The sequence below is a fragment of the Rhinolophus sinicus genome, chromosome 5 (genome assembly GCF_057876585.1).
Source record: "Rhinolophus sinicus isolate RSI-liver-muscle chromosome 5, RSI-T2T, whole genome shotgun sequence".
NCBI lineage: Eukaryota > Metazoa > Chordata > Mammalia > Chiroptera > Rhinolophidae > Rhinolophus > Rhinolophus sinicus.
The window spans coordinates 15,296,635-15,312,098 of NC_142505.1; positions in this window are offsets into that span (position 1 = coordinate 15,296,635).

Genomic DNA, 15,464 nt, shown 5'->3' on the forward strand with positions numbered 1-15,464 from the left:
CCACCTGCTGCTTTATTTTATGTAAATCATTTGTCACACCAATTGTTAAGAAAAAAATTGGAAAGCAGTGGCTGTAAAAACAGTTTGCTTTGGAGCCTGAAAGCTTTGTTGAAATATCTACTTGGTCACTTACTAAGAGTGTGTGTGTGTGTGTGTGTGTGTGTGTGTGTGTGTGTGTATCTTACCTACCCTCATTGTGCCTCAGTTTCCTCATCTGTGAAATGAGGTTGACAGAACCCAGTTATGATGCAGTTTGGAGGATTGTAAAACACTTATTGTAGTGACTAGAACATAATAAATGCTTAAGAATAAGTAGCTGTTATGTCAGTTTAATTGTTATGGTTTTTATGCTTTTAATAAATATTACATTATTTCTATCTCCCAATGTGCTTATGAGACTAATAAGTAGATTATTAGTGCAATTTTATATGAACAGTCTGAGGGTTAGGGAAAATAAAACTTTCTCAAGAATATATAACTGGTGAGGGGCAAAGACGGAATGCCAAGCTGTGGGTTTCAGAGCTGATGTGCATTAACTGAGACCATTCAGCCTCTACATTGCCTCACCCTCACCCCCCAACTCTTGAAGGCACATTTCGGGACTCCTGTTATATCACCATCTTCTTTCTGGGATGGACCAGGTGTTTTCCTCTTGGGGGTGCGGAAAGTGCAGTAACCTTAACTTTGGAAGATTCTGGTCTTAATATAATATCTATACATTAAGCACTTCTTGGGCCCCTCCTTTATTTTAGCCACTGCTGCTGCAACCAGCTACCTCAAGGTGTAACCTGACAGCCCCTTGGCTCAGGTGCATCGAGGGTACTTCTGGCTTTCTGTTTGGAGGTTTCTCTAAGACATTGAAGGTACCCACTTTTGCAAACACAGCTTGCAATTTTGAGGGAAAATGAGAGGGAATGAATAAATGTTCCCTCTTCCATTCCTCTGGTGGACAACTTGGAAGTGTATTCTGTGGGTTCGCCAAGGGTTCTGGCAGGATCAAACTCTAATTGCCTACCCCAGAGGCAAGGCCAATTCAAGACTTTTCCCTCCTCCCCTCTTTCACTCTCTTCTGTCTCCCATTCCACTTTCTTGAGATCACTTTCCAATATAAATGACCTTCATGTGAATCTTTATTTCACGCTCTACTTTCTAGAGGGAGCCAGTATCCAGCATCCCTACTCCCACCCATGTTAGTGTCACCATCTCTCATTGGAAACTGAACTGCTCTTTTGACCTGGAGGACTTGAGGTGTTCTAATCCAGTATTCATACGAGCTCTTCTGCTGGTCCAGCCATGGTCTTGAGCCTATGTTCTCGTGTCGGGTGTCTGACTTGTGGAAGTCATTTGCTCAGTCATTCAGTAAACCTGTAACTACCTGTCATACTGTAACTACCATGGGCTTGCCCTGGGAATTGAGAAAAGGTACAGTATATATTCTCATAGACTAGAGGAAGCCATAAAGGGACAGATGTGCAGATAAATTATTTTCTGAAATCAGAAGACTACACTTTCACTTATTCTTGTATATATATTCTTGTTGTATAATTATGGAAGGATTTCCTTCCTCCAGCTGAGGTCTGGCCCTTCAAGGTAGAGACTCTCCTTCAAGGAACTACCTGCTCCTCTCAGACAGTGGTTCTCAAACCCAAGAGAGCATAGAATCCCCTGGAGGACTTGTTTGGATACAGATCACCAGCACACCCTCAGAATTCCTGATTCAGTCGGTCGGGGTTAGCACCCAAGAATTTTCACTTTTAAGTTCCCAGATGATGCTGATACTGCCATTCCTGGACCACACTTTCATAGCCACCAACCTAAGAAGAATGGGCCACTGACTGCTCTTGCCTCAAACCATTCAGGAACAATTCTTTCCTCAATGTTCTGTTTGGAATCTTGGAAAGACTAAGGGCTTTATTGCCCAGTGCTCACAAGGAAACATCCTTCAGACCCGTTAATTTTACTGCCTTGAAAACCTTTGCCCATACCTCTTTCTCATTCTTACAGAGCTCCTATTCCTCATTCTCACAATGACATGGAAAAATTCAATTCGCATGAATAATCAAGGCCTCAAATATTCTCGGAATGTTTCCTCATAATTCCTCCAACTCAAGGCAGATTTACATACATAATCTCTGCGACCATCATCCTTTTATATGCTTCACCTCTGTCAAGAAAATGTGTGGAAAACTTTGAAATGGGCAAGAAAACATTACTGTATGTCCTGTCTAACTCACCTATCAGGGTTATCTCCCTTTTTCATTATCTTTGAGTTATTTTACAACTCTAGAAAATGTAGAAAACAGATAATAATAAACAAGTCTTGCCCATTGAAATGCAAATTAATTGTCTCTAGTAGGATGCAATTGATTCTTGCCCTATGGATAGATCTATCTGTAAATTTATTTCAGAAATATGTATGTATTTTTTAGATACATATTTGTGTATATATATATATGTATATATATATATATATATATATATATATATATATATATATATATATATATATATATATCTGTCCTTTATATTCTCATTTGAATTAGTTATACCATCTTACTGGTTCCCTCATTCATTAATGAGTTAAATATAATCTTTGATACATGTTCACTTTATATCCAAATAAGAGTCATGATTATAATCTCTTTTAAAAGTTATCCTTTAACAACAAAATGAACTATTTCACTGAGTCCAGTGGCTCATCTGTACCTAGAAGCAACTCCTCCACCACCTTGCTGTGAATTTCTGGAATTCAAAGGCCTCATTTATTTATCTCTATAGCCTCAGATTCTAGCATAGTGCTAATAGTGGGTATTCAGTAAATCTCTATTGGGTAAATAAAAACATATGGTTTTAGGATAGAAGAGAAAGATATTGTCATACAAAAAAGGAAGCAAAGGATTTTCCAGGCAGATGGAGTGAATAATAAAAGATCCTAAAACATGAAATGGCACTAAAATATAAAGTGCCATGGCAGAAAATGAGAAAGACAGGCAGAATTCCGTTTTTAAAGTTTTTTATAACGTATTTCTTAGGAACCATTGAAAGCTCTCAGGCAATCAAATTTGCACTTCAGAACGATTCCTCTCTCTGCCACAAGGTCAGATTTGAATGATAGGAGCCTGGAGACAGATAGACCATTAAGTATCTTCTGTAGCAAATTCACTGAGAGGCCGTATATCTCAGCTTCAGGAACCCAATCATCATGCCCCAATTATCTGTCTGTTTTCAGAGTATCACAGTTCTTGAATCTTTTGTCCCCGGGAGTGGAGTAATTTGGGATAGCAAATCCTGGTTCCACTGGTGTGCCACTGTCCTCATATTGTCCTCACATATCTCTGGATCGGACTCACATGTCTGTGTCCTTACAGGTAGCTTCCTTATTCTCTGCTAGGTTATCTGTTACGGGAACACCATCGTGTTAGACCTGGATCCTCATGGAGTCCAGTTATCTGCTCCCCATCACTTCATTGTCTAATGGCCTTGTTCTGCCTGTACAACTAGCCATATGTCCTCAGCATTGGTCTCATCTCTACAACTCAAGTTCATACCCTGGCCCCTTCCATTCTGTTCTGTTGGGGTCAGGTTTTATAAGATCCAACAAAGTCCATATTTAAAGAACTCTTCATTTTCAAAATATGATTAACAATGTTGCAACTAAGTTCATCATAGGGATTCTTCATGGTTACAATGAAATACCTGAAGAGCAAATTCGACCTAAATCTATAAAGTTTTATACAAGCTTAAGGTCCTGTTGTTAAAAATAAAATTAAAAATCAGATGCAATAGCAGTAATTGAAGTGATGCTTGGTATATTGACTAAAACTGTGTGTCTGAGAGAATAAAATAAAGCAGTTATGGAAAGTTACTATTTTTCCTTCTGAAGGAGAAAGATAACATAACTGAATTATACTGGTGGCTGAAAATTGACTTAGCAATTTTCACTTTTATTGTGCTTCCATCTTCTCATATAGTGAAATTCCATCATTTTGCTATTATGAGTAAAGATGGCAAATTAAGAGCAAAATTGATCCAAATGCCTTTAAATCTTAGAATTTTTCTTCTCTAACATACTTCTCCCTCTATATATCATATCATACTTATACTTAAGACCTGAAAATTAATATTTTCAATAACATATGTCAATGTTTTTTACGTTTGATGCTATTCCAAATTTTGTAACCAGGTATAAGGTGAAAAGTAATTATCTTTTACGTGTACCGTATCAGCATATTTCTTTTTAAAATAAGCTCTGAAATTTGTTTTTTGGAAGCTGGAATAGTACTCTTAAAATGGTTGCATAATACTTTTTGAAAAACGGTGATATGAAAAAGAAGAAACGTAAGATTCTTCTTTGGTTGTTAAACAGTAAGATACCTCCCAGGAAATATTTTGCTAACCTTTGGTTTGTCTCACTAAGTTACTGAAATCAATAAAACTACAGTTCTAAAGAATTCATAGTCCATGATGTCCAAGTAACATAACTATAATTTTTGTTGAATTTAACAAACAAACAAAAAAGCTCTAATAAGCCCTAATATCAGAAAGTTTATTGAGGAGGGGAAAGAAAGGAGGGCAAATTTGTAACTAATACAGACTTTGCTGATAAAAAGACAGAGCAAATAGAAATAAGTTTACCTGAGTTAGCATAATAGTCAGCAAATTTTCATTTAACCTCAATGGAAAAATCAACATAAATTTACATGTTTCATGTAATCAGCAAAAATAGAGAACTTAAACTGTAAACAGGAATATTAAAGGCAAGGAAACAGCCAGCCATGTCAGGCTCAGACCTGCCATTATTCAAGATGCATATTATTCTTTTGAGGATAGTTTTATTTTTTTCTCCCTTTTTTGGGGGGGAGAGGGAGAGGAGGTATGGTTGGAAATGAGGGGGCAAAAACAAATCAATAATTTAATAATTATAACTATAATGATTACAACAAAATTTCATTTTACTGGAATCTTTTTTTCTAATGGCACAAGAAGGATGAGTTAAGACAAAGTTATTGTGGTTATATCTCTGAGAGATTGAGGCATAAAATTAAAAATCTTACTTCGAAGAAATAAGAAATAAGAAAAAAGAAGAAGAATTGTAGGATCCTGTAGCATACATAAAAATACATAAAAAATATATTATTTTTGTCTGCTTTGTGCCAAAGGCACTAAATTTTGAAGAAAAATTATTCACATCCTTATTAACTGAATACTTAAATGACTTCTATATTTATCATGTTTTTCTTTTCTTTATAAAGTATTTTATTTATCACCTAGTAGAAATGGCTGTATATACTAGGGAATTTAGCACTATTCAAAGAGAAATAGTCAAATTGCTTTCCTTCTGAGAGTTTACAAACTAAGAAGAGTAATGCAATTAAACGGTTGTTGATTAACCAAGCTATCCATTAATGGCAAGACGGTGAGAGGGACCAATGATTTAAAAAATTTACAAAGATTAACGATTTAGTGAATCTTGTTTTACCCTTGGTACCCTATGCTGATTTCTGCCACAACAAAGGTGAAATTGCCAGTTGCCTTATTTTAATCAGTTCAGGCTGGTGTGACAAAGTACCACGGACTCAGCATTACAAACAAGAGTTCTGGAGGGTTGGAAGTCCAAAGCGTGCTGCCATGGGAGGGTTTGGTAAGGCCCCTCCTCCAGGTCACAAACAGCCTACTTCTCACTGGATCCTGCCATAGCAGAAACAGGAGGGAGCTCTCTTATAAAGGCACTAATCCCTCTCCTGCCATCTCTGCCCTCATGACCTAATCATCTGCCAAAGGCCACCCATCCTAACATCCTAACACCATCACACTGAGGGCACACAAGCTTCCAGTTCCTACTTCCTACTTCCTCTGCTCTTCAAACAGCCCAAGACTTTGCTAGCACAGTGCCTGGCACAAGGGAAAACCCAGGAGTTTCTCATTACAGCTGGTACATCACCATAAGGGTTAAATTGTAAAGACAGACAAGTGTGTTTTAAATATCTTATCCGACCACAAACTTTGCAAACTAGAAAAAGAATAAATCAAGACAGCAGCGTAAACACGACATTATTCCCTGGAGGGACCGCAAACCCTCAGACCTATCTTCTATAAAATGTCTCTTTCCCTGGGTCGAGATTTAGCTTTGCAGTAGCAGACAGCGCTATCAACACGTACAGGACATTGTTCTCGCGGGAGTCCGCTAGAGTGAAGAGCTGCTCAGAATTTAGTCCCACAAAGAGGAAAAATCTGCATGACTGCTTTCTATTCTCCACCCAACAATGGCCCACAGCTCTATAAATTCCAAGGTTATTTATAATCAGCAATCTGGATGCCCAAATACATACTATTGAAAACATTTTTAAGATATGTTCCCCTGTTTCTAAACCCAGATACAGTAGTAGATGGTTTATTAGCAGGCCTGGTTGAGGTCACACATTATAGGCACTGTAAACCATTTCCTTCCCAGAAGGTATTAAGATTGATTTTCTTTTTTTAAAGAAAGTCCTATAAATAGGTATTGATTCTTATTTTTCTCCTTTATTTCTTTCTATTTCTGCTGTTAGTGTTTCTTTGCAAAAGTCTCCATGTCACCTGGATGCTTTATAGAACAGAGGCATTTATTAACAGCTCTTTTCCTTGGTTTACTTTAGAATCTACTGAAGGTCAGAGATACAAATAAAGGCATTCCTCTGTTTCTTGTAGTCCGCTGTGAATTCCTGGTCCTGTATAACAACACCGCCCCAAATCTTAGGGGCTTCCAAGCCACCATCTTGCTTTCTTGCTCACATTTCCTGAAGGGTGAATATCAGCTGGGACTCTGAGGACCCTGTAGGGCTTGGTCAGGTTGCCAGACTATACACGTCTTCTCGTTTGAACCCAGGTGACGGAATAGCCACTCTCTGGGGCAGGCGGTGCTCTTGGTGGAAGCTAAGCACAAGACGTCCCAGGCAAGCCACACCATGCATTTAAACTTTCTGCTTGGATATGGCAAATGCCACGTCTCTTCATATCCACATGGTCAAGACCAAAGTCAGTGTGGCAAGGAAGCAAACCTAGGATAGGGGAGTGAATAAATAGTTATACATATTGGAGTTTCTTATCTGAGAACCTCATGTAACTTAAATTTGCTCACTTCATTCCACATGGAAATGTATCTTTCCATCCCTTCCTTAACTTTGAGTCCTACATTTGAATTTATAATACTCATGAATGTACCTTGTGAGGCAAGGGTCTATCAGTGGCAGAAGTGAGGAATGATCTGTTTTTCTTCTTGCAGAGAGGAAAGTGGTATATGAGTCGATATGCATTTTGCACCTCTCTTAGGAGGCATAGAGAGCCACAGTCCGTTTTGCTTTTGACTGTTATTTTTTCTTCATCACCCTTATTTCATATAGGTATAATTTAAAATTTTCTGTATTAAAAATAGCATACATACAGAAAAGTATGAACAAAAATGTACAGTTCAATGGAATTTTATAAATTGAGCATAACTATGCAATCACAGTCTAGATCAAGAAATGGGACATGACCAGCATGTCAGAACTCGCTCTCTCTGGGCTCATCTGTTACCCCCACCATAAAGAATCACCATCCTGATGACTAACTCCCTAGAATAGCTGTACTTTCAATTTTATATAAATTGAATTACACTTATACAGTTATACAGTGTCTTCTTTTACTCAATATCATGTTGTGAGATCTATCTAAATCGATGCATATAGTTCATTCATTCTCACTTGTTCTCATTGTTGATTCATTGTACCTAGTTTGAACATACTACAATTTATTTATCCATTCTATTATTGATGAATATTTGTCTTTTAACAGTTGCTTGGCTATTAAAATAGTGCTTTCATACACACACACACACACACACACACACATATAGTTTTCTTGAACATATGCATACTTCTCTGTTGTATTTTCACCTACAAGTGAGATAGCTGGGTCAAAAGATATGCTTGTGCTCAGTTTAATAGATTTAATAGATATGTCAAATACTTTTAGAGTGTTTATACCAGTTTAGACTATCATCAGCAATATATGAAAGTTCCAGTTTTCGATGTCCTCACCACACTTGCTTTACTCTTTTACATTTGAGCAACACTAATGTGTGTGTAATGCTATCACTTTGTCGTTTTAATTTGCAGAGCCCTAAAGATAAGTTGAATGGCCTTTTCATATCTTTATTGACCTTTTCTATATTATTTCTTTTCTTCTCTTCAAGTCTTTTGTTCATGTATGAAAAAAGATTATTTAGGTATGATTGATACATGATACACTGAACATATTTAAGTGTACAATATTATAAGTGTTAATATGTGTATGGCCATAAAAGTGCAGTCGAGTCACCTTCATCATGCTCCATTATTTCCCCTCCATCATACTCCATTACCTCCCCTTTCTCTTCTCCACACCTCTCCCCATCACAGTCTCATTGCCACATCCCGAGCTCCGGTTTCTGTGTATCCCTTGGATCTAAAAATGCCTTTTTTTTTTAAAGTATATTTTTGCTTCCTGGCCCTTGGATATCTAGTTCTTGTTCCTTCAGTCTATTTCTAATGACAGTTCAGAATCTTCATTTTAATATAATTTAGTGGGAATATGGATAAGTGACAGATATGACTCAGTTGGGGTCAGAAATTGTGTAAACCAGCTAACCAACCTTTCAAGTGTCTTGGGCTGTTCTGTGTTTTCAGATATTGCAACCTCATGGGGTATTCAGTGTAATACTTTTTAGTTTAAAATTATCCAAAGTGGGGCCATTCAATTCCTGGTGTCCAGTGAGGCCTTTGTCTAGCTACCTCCACAGCCCAGCATATCTCTGAAGTCCTTGGAAATAAGTGCAGCTCTTATTAAGTATGGGTTTTAATAACACAATTAGGGGCTGTGTTATTTTCAGCAAGTTATTTAATGTCTTTGGCCCTTATTGTCTCCATTAAAACAATAGAAGAATCATTACAGCTTTAACTACTTCCCATAGTGGTTTTCAAGCATAGAGTAAGCAGCAAATCCTTGTGAAACTTAGCATTGTTATTTTCTCACTCTGTTTTTGAAAGTATACATTCTTTATTATATGAAACATGTAATTTATCCTGCATAGTAATAGAGTTGAACATTGTTATGGTTTTAGTCTTTTGGAATATTTCCTTTAAATTCTTACGAAACACAATTTGCTTTCTGAGCTCACTTCTCACTGGATTACATGGTATTACATTTTAAAAAATAAAATCCTAAATTTTTGATCAGGTATTAAGGGGATGGAGTATTCTTTTATAGGTAATCTACAAATTATTCATCATGGAGATTAGCAAAACCCTCTGCAGGTGGTGCCTATTGGTTAAGTGAACTCCTGAAAATAACTCGTATTCTCCTGATTAAGTGTATTAGACAATATTCTGTAATTAGGTAAAGAAGTATGTTGGGCCTAGTAATCAGGTTACTTGTGAATACACGCAGATATCTGAAAATCATGTATTATCTAGCTTTGACTATCAAAGATCAATAGATATTTTGGTTGGCATGAAAGAAAGACAGTATCACTGAACTCTTATTTTTAAATTCTGAAAATAAAACTCATGAACTCACTCAGGTATTTCAAATATTTGAGTAGAGAAAACTGAGGATTATTTAATGAGGATTAAATAAAACAATATATGCAAAACCCAATGGTTGCCACATAGTAAGTGTTTAATAAATGATATCTGTTTAGTCCTTGGGAATAGCTGTATATAATTATCAAATTTCTCACATCTGTTAAGGTAGACTTTCTTTTGAAAATGAGCTTAAATTGTTTTGAACCTCATTCTACATACAACTAGAGCCAATAATATCTCTTTAGCGGCAGAGGCAATTTATCTCATGATGGCTACAAGTATAAAAGGAAGCAAAAGCATAATTTTCCAGCATGCACCGTGATGCACTATGTGATAGAGTTATTGGGATAAGGAGCTTTATGGCTCAAAATCAAGTTAGATTAGCACCCTTTTGAGCACTCAGCAGGTGAATACTCACTTGCCTGTCTATGCACACCATATGGTTTTTTGGTTATATATTCATTCCACCTCTCAGGACAGGAATAGTATAAAACACATAACTGCAAAAATGTTGGTTTATGGGCTTGGGGACATTGTGGCAACATTGTGGCATAGCACAAAGATTATGACCGCAGAAGGTTTCAATATGAAGTGGCATTATTTGTGATATTTACACTGGCTCAGAATTAGGAAAACTGTGAGTTTTATTTCATAACTCATATGGCTAGTATCATGTGCTGTTTTTCTTTCTTTATTTTTTTGCCAGATTGAAAAAATTTCATCTGGCAAAAAAACGAAAAAAAAAAAAAAAAAAAACCCAAACAGCTTCATGTTTACTCTCTTGAATACCAAGATATAAATTATGAATGTTCCTAAGTAGTGGCCTTTTTATATCTCCTTAAAATCGGTTATTCTGCTTTCTACTGTATTTCTAACTCCATAGAACGTGTAATCCTTTGTTGGCGGTAGGTGAGTCCTGGAAGATACAAGGAGAGTAAGGTCAGTTTATTAGTTTGCTAGGGCTGTCATAACAAAGTACCACAAACCAGGTGGCTTACACAATAGAAATTTATTATCTCACAGTTCTGGAATGACACAGAACTGGATGAGACCCAGACCAAGTTGTCATCAGAGTCGGTTTCTTTTTAGGGTTGTGAGGGAGAATCTGTTGCATGCCTCTTACCTAGCTTCTGGTGGTTTTCTGGCAATCTCTGTCTTCATCTACACATGGCATTATCCCTACGTGCATATGTGTCTCCACATTTCCGTTTTTTATATGGACACCAGTCATATTTGATTAGAGCCTCCCCTAATGACCTTATTTTAATTTGATTACCTCTGTAGAGAACCTATCTCCAAATAAGGTCACATAACTGGGGGTTAGGACTTATAAGATTTGGGGTAGGGGATTCACAATTCTACTCGTAACAACCAGTCAGCATAGTTCAGATTGGTAGCACAGCTCACAATGGTAGTCTAGCATGAAAGCAAATAGGTTTTCTCCTTGTCTGGGTGTGTGGGAATGGGGATAGGAAGAGCTCTTTAAGTAATTAGAATGCCAGTATTTTTTAGCAAAATTCAGAAGAGATTGCTAGGAGCCAGCATGCTATTTATTAAATAGTGGTAATAATAAATCTCACTCCCACAGTGCCAGGAAAATACTAACACAATTTAGGTACCTAATGGATGTGTCATAATCTGTTGACTCTTGTTTTCGCTGTTCCTTAATTTTTTTTTTTTTTACTTTTCTTTTCTTTTTTACTTTTCTTCTTTCATCTTATTGTTTTTCTCTCTCCTCATCACCTAAAATCACTATATTATGTGTCCAGTATAAATTAAAGTATGTTGACCCCTTCCCTTTAAATTATTTTGAGGAATAATAAGCAAATGGAGATTAGAGATAAATGTCATTTCTGGAGAAATTCTGGGGTACGTTAAAGAAAACAAATATATACATGAAACAAAGTAAAACAAAAAATTTCCAACAAATAACCTTCTACCCACATTGCACCTCTGAAACAAATCTCACTATCCTCCTCCATTGGTGGGTGTGAGTGAGAAGCTGGAGGGAGGGAAAGGGGAGATGACATCTGTGTTTGTGTCACCCTAAGTACTAGCTGTGAGTTTATGACTCACTGCATCGTGCTTTCTTAGCAGGGACCAGTTCACATTTTTCTGGATGAATTTCATTTGAGCTGTGTGGTTAGTTAACATTGCAATCCCAGGTTCGTGCTAAGTATTATGTTAGCGGGCAATCCCATCAGAATTATTTTCTGGAAATATGCTTATTCAGAGCAATCATCTCTGATATTGGTTCCGTCTGTCTATGAAAAGCAGGTGCCAGGTAAGCTAGGGATAATGGCAGACCAAACAGTTCCTTCCTCCTCGACATCTTATTTGTAGTGCATGTGCAGGCCTAGCACTGAACCCAACCTCAAGATGTGTTTTCGATTCTGCCCCTAGAAATGCAGTAGCAGCACTTACTAATAACCGTGACAAGCAAGAGGAGCTGCCTCAGCCACTGCTGTCATTTGATTGGCCATTTTGCTTTTGTAGTTCAGGTGAACCTGGCCTCCAGTGCACTTCTACATAGGGGAGAATTGCTCTGCCAGTAGGGAGGTCTCACATCTGATGACAATGTAATGACATAAATAGGATGTAGGGTATACTCGAGGCTACAAACATGGAGGAAAGAAAATCCTCTCATTACAGATGCTGATGTTGTTAGAAGTTGAGAGAGGGAGAGAAGGAGAAAGAAAGATTTTCTATGAAGAGAAAGAGGAAAAGGTCTCATAAAAGCTCTTATGAATAAATTTTATCAGTATAGATGAGCTAGAGGTACGTCTTTTAAAATTTGGAAAGTATAGATGAGTTTACTACGTTGATATATATTTCATATATATCTATGTAAACAAGAAAATTCAATGAAATATAAAATGTAACGCTTTGCCCAAACTTGGAAAAAATTCAGATAAGCCTGGTTAGGGCAATATGAGGATGCGGGATTATCTATCTAGGATTGGAATTTAATTTGTAACTAAGTTACCACAGAGAATTTTGATAGAGGGTCAAGTTAACTGTGAAATTGGCAGCTACCTAGGCTGTTGCAGAGTGGATGCCAGTGGACCTGGATTTCTGTCTATAGTTGAACAAACATTTTAAAAATTAAAAATTAAATAGAAAACCAGTTCCTGTCATATAGATAATAAAACTCATAAACAACCAAATTTATGAAAATCTAGGAAATCCAATAGAATAAGGGTTTCTTAATCTTGGTAAGAATGTGTCAGGGGCTCACCACAGAGGAGTTCAGGGTCTGTAAAACTTCTGGAATTACCTGAAATGTTACATTCATGTATATGATCCAATACCTACCATGACCACCAATCATACACCATGAAATGTGTAGCCAACACTGGGAAGACGTTTCCACTTAGCTAAAGAAATCTGTATGTTATGATATAGCCTTTAGCATAAAATAAATATAATTAAAACAAAGCATATTGTGAATGAATAAATATAAATGATTAATCATGAGCGCAGTCATACAGAGATGTTTCAAAGAGGAGAAGAACATTTGGCTATTTCCTTTCTTCCCTTATTCATAAAAAAAAAAAAAAAAAAAAAGGATAACGGTTATAGGGTTGTTCTTCCTGATTTATCACACATATGTTTGTCTACTACTCAAGGTGTAGAAGAAGAAGCTTTTAATCTTAAATATTTTCTTGTATATATACATTGTCTACGGTATATATTTCTCCCAATTAGCTAAAGTAATCTTGGATGCCCTACCAGTATTACAGATTTTTTTTTCTGTAGACTAAGGAGGTTAAAGAGGCTCTTTAGAAATTTTCAAAGTGGGAGCTAGATGCTACTCAAAGTATTTCACAAAAGGGAAACTCACTTGTTAGCCCTAAAAAGTATCCCATCACCGGTATAAAAGGTTGTATACTCTCAGGCTCCTAATGCTCTTTCATCTTTTCCACCTCTCACAACAGTGTCCCCTTGGGGGCATTTTAGAGAGTCAGTCTCTAGCTCAGCTTAGTAAGAATTCCAATTTTCTTGCCCAATACTCACTTCTTCACTTTTCAGTCACATCAGCCATTTTCTTGTAACTAAAAAAGGTGAAAGGATGGCAGCTGTGTAAAAAATACGAAGTTTATTATTCATATTAAACTATGACTCAGAAGGTAGACCACGGTGCTGGGTTAAGGAAGCCCCAAGGACTGATAAGTCCACTCTCTAGTAATGAATTGACCCCTGCAAAGATATGTGCTTTAAAATTTCATGTTGTGTTCCTTCAATTAATTTCTCAATAGGTTGACTCAATGGGAAAATAAATACATAAATCTAATCTTTCCCCACCTTCCCTGCTAATGGAAATAAATAGTCTTACTTAAAAAGAGTTAAAATCGTTTCTATTCTCATGCTGAAATGGTTTTGCTCTTTGGGATTGCTGGCAGATCTAAGAACTGGATATGCAGGAAGAACCAAACACTCAACTGGCAGATCTGCTCACTGGTGTATCATTTTCAACCTAGCACTTTGCATGATTATGCATTTGTCTCATATCTTCTTGTAGAATGTGTGTTCCTTGAATAGAGATCCCAACTATTATTCTCATTTATGTGGTGCAGCCTTTTGGGAATAGTGGGTACCTTCTTCATTCTTTCTGTAGGTATACAGGATGTGTCTTTTAAGTTAGTGGTTCAAAGCAAAGCCAGAAATCACTGTCATTTGCAATTCCCTCTCGTCTCCTGCCTGCCCAAGTCCTTTTCCAGTTGTTTATACCAATGTCTGTCATCTCCCAGGGCATGAGTAAATAATAAAAAGCTATGTATGTTTTGTGGTCACATAAAATTTTGAGCACAGAGTGATCCAAAGGTTGTTATTTCAATGTGGCTATCAAAAAGTTTATCTAGCAAGAAGGGTCATGGGACCTATGTGTATGTACTTGACTAAGATCTGGTTTTTGTTCAGACTCTAAGCAAGAGAAGCTCTTCCCACCAAATGCACTTCAAGCACCATCCCATCGGTCAAGGAGCATAAGGACACTGACTGATCTTAGGCCAGAGAGATGGCAGCCCTGAAGATAAACGTGGCCAGGTTACAGAAGGCCAGCAGTGTAATCCTGAGATACGCAAAGTCTAAAACAACTCTATGCTAAGACATTAGAGTATGAAACCAGAGGCAGATACGAGGTCTGACAAGCAAGTTTGTGAACTCATCCTAGAAAAAGTGTTATGTACTTCTACCTCAATGCTGAATCTCACTATGGTCACCTTCAAAGTACTCCCCTTGGGAAGCTATGCACCAACGCTAGCTCCTAGTCCACCCTTCAAAGCAATTTTGGAACTCTTTTTCTAGAATGGCCAGAGCTGTCATCATATTACACTTGATGTCCTGAATGTCATTAAAATGTCTTCCTTTCAATATTTCCTTTTTCTCTGGGTAAAGAAAGAAGTCATTGGGGACCAAATCAGGTGAGAAGGGAGGGTATTCCAATACAGTTATTTGTTTATGGGGCAAAAACAGATGGTGCCCTGTGAGCTGATGCATTGTTGTGATACAAGAGCCATGAATTGTTGGCAAAAAGTTCAAATCGTCTAACTTTTCCACGCAGCCTTTTCAGCACTTCCAAATAGCAAACTTGTTAACTGTTTGTCCACTTGGTACAAATTCATAATGAATAAGCCCTCTGGTATATATATAAAAAAGTTAGCAACATTGTTTTAACAAGTTCGCAAACTTAATTGTCAGAGCTCGTATGCTGGTGTGAGACACAAAGAACAGGGGGCAAATACTCTCAAGTAGGTAACAGCCTTTACTGAAGAAAGTCTATTTTTCTTGCCACTTACTTGGGTTAGGGCTAGGAAGAGTTCCTGGGTGAGAAAACCAGAGACTCTGCAGAACCTGCCACATTTCTCTTGTACTCCATTGTAA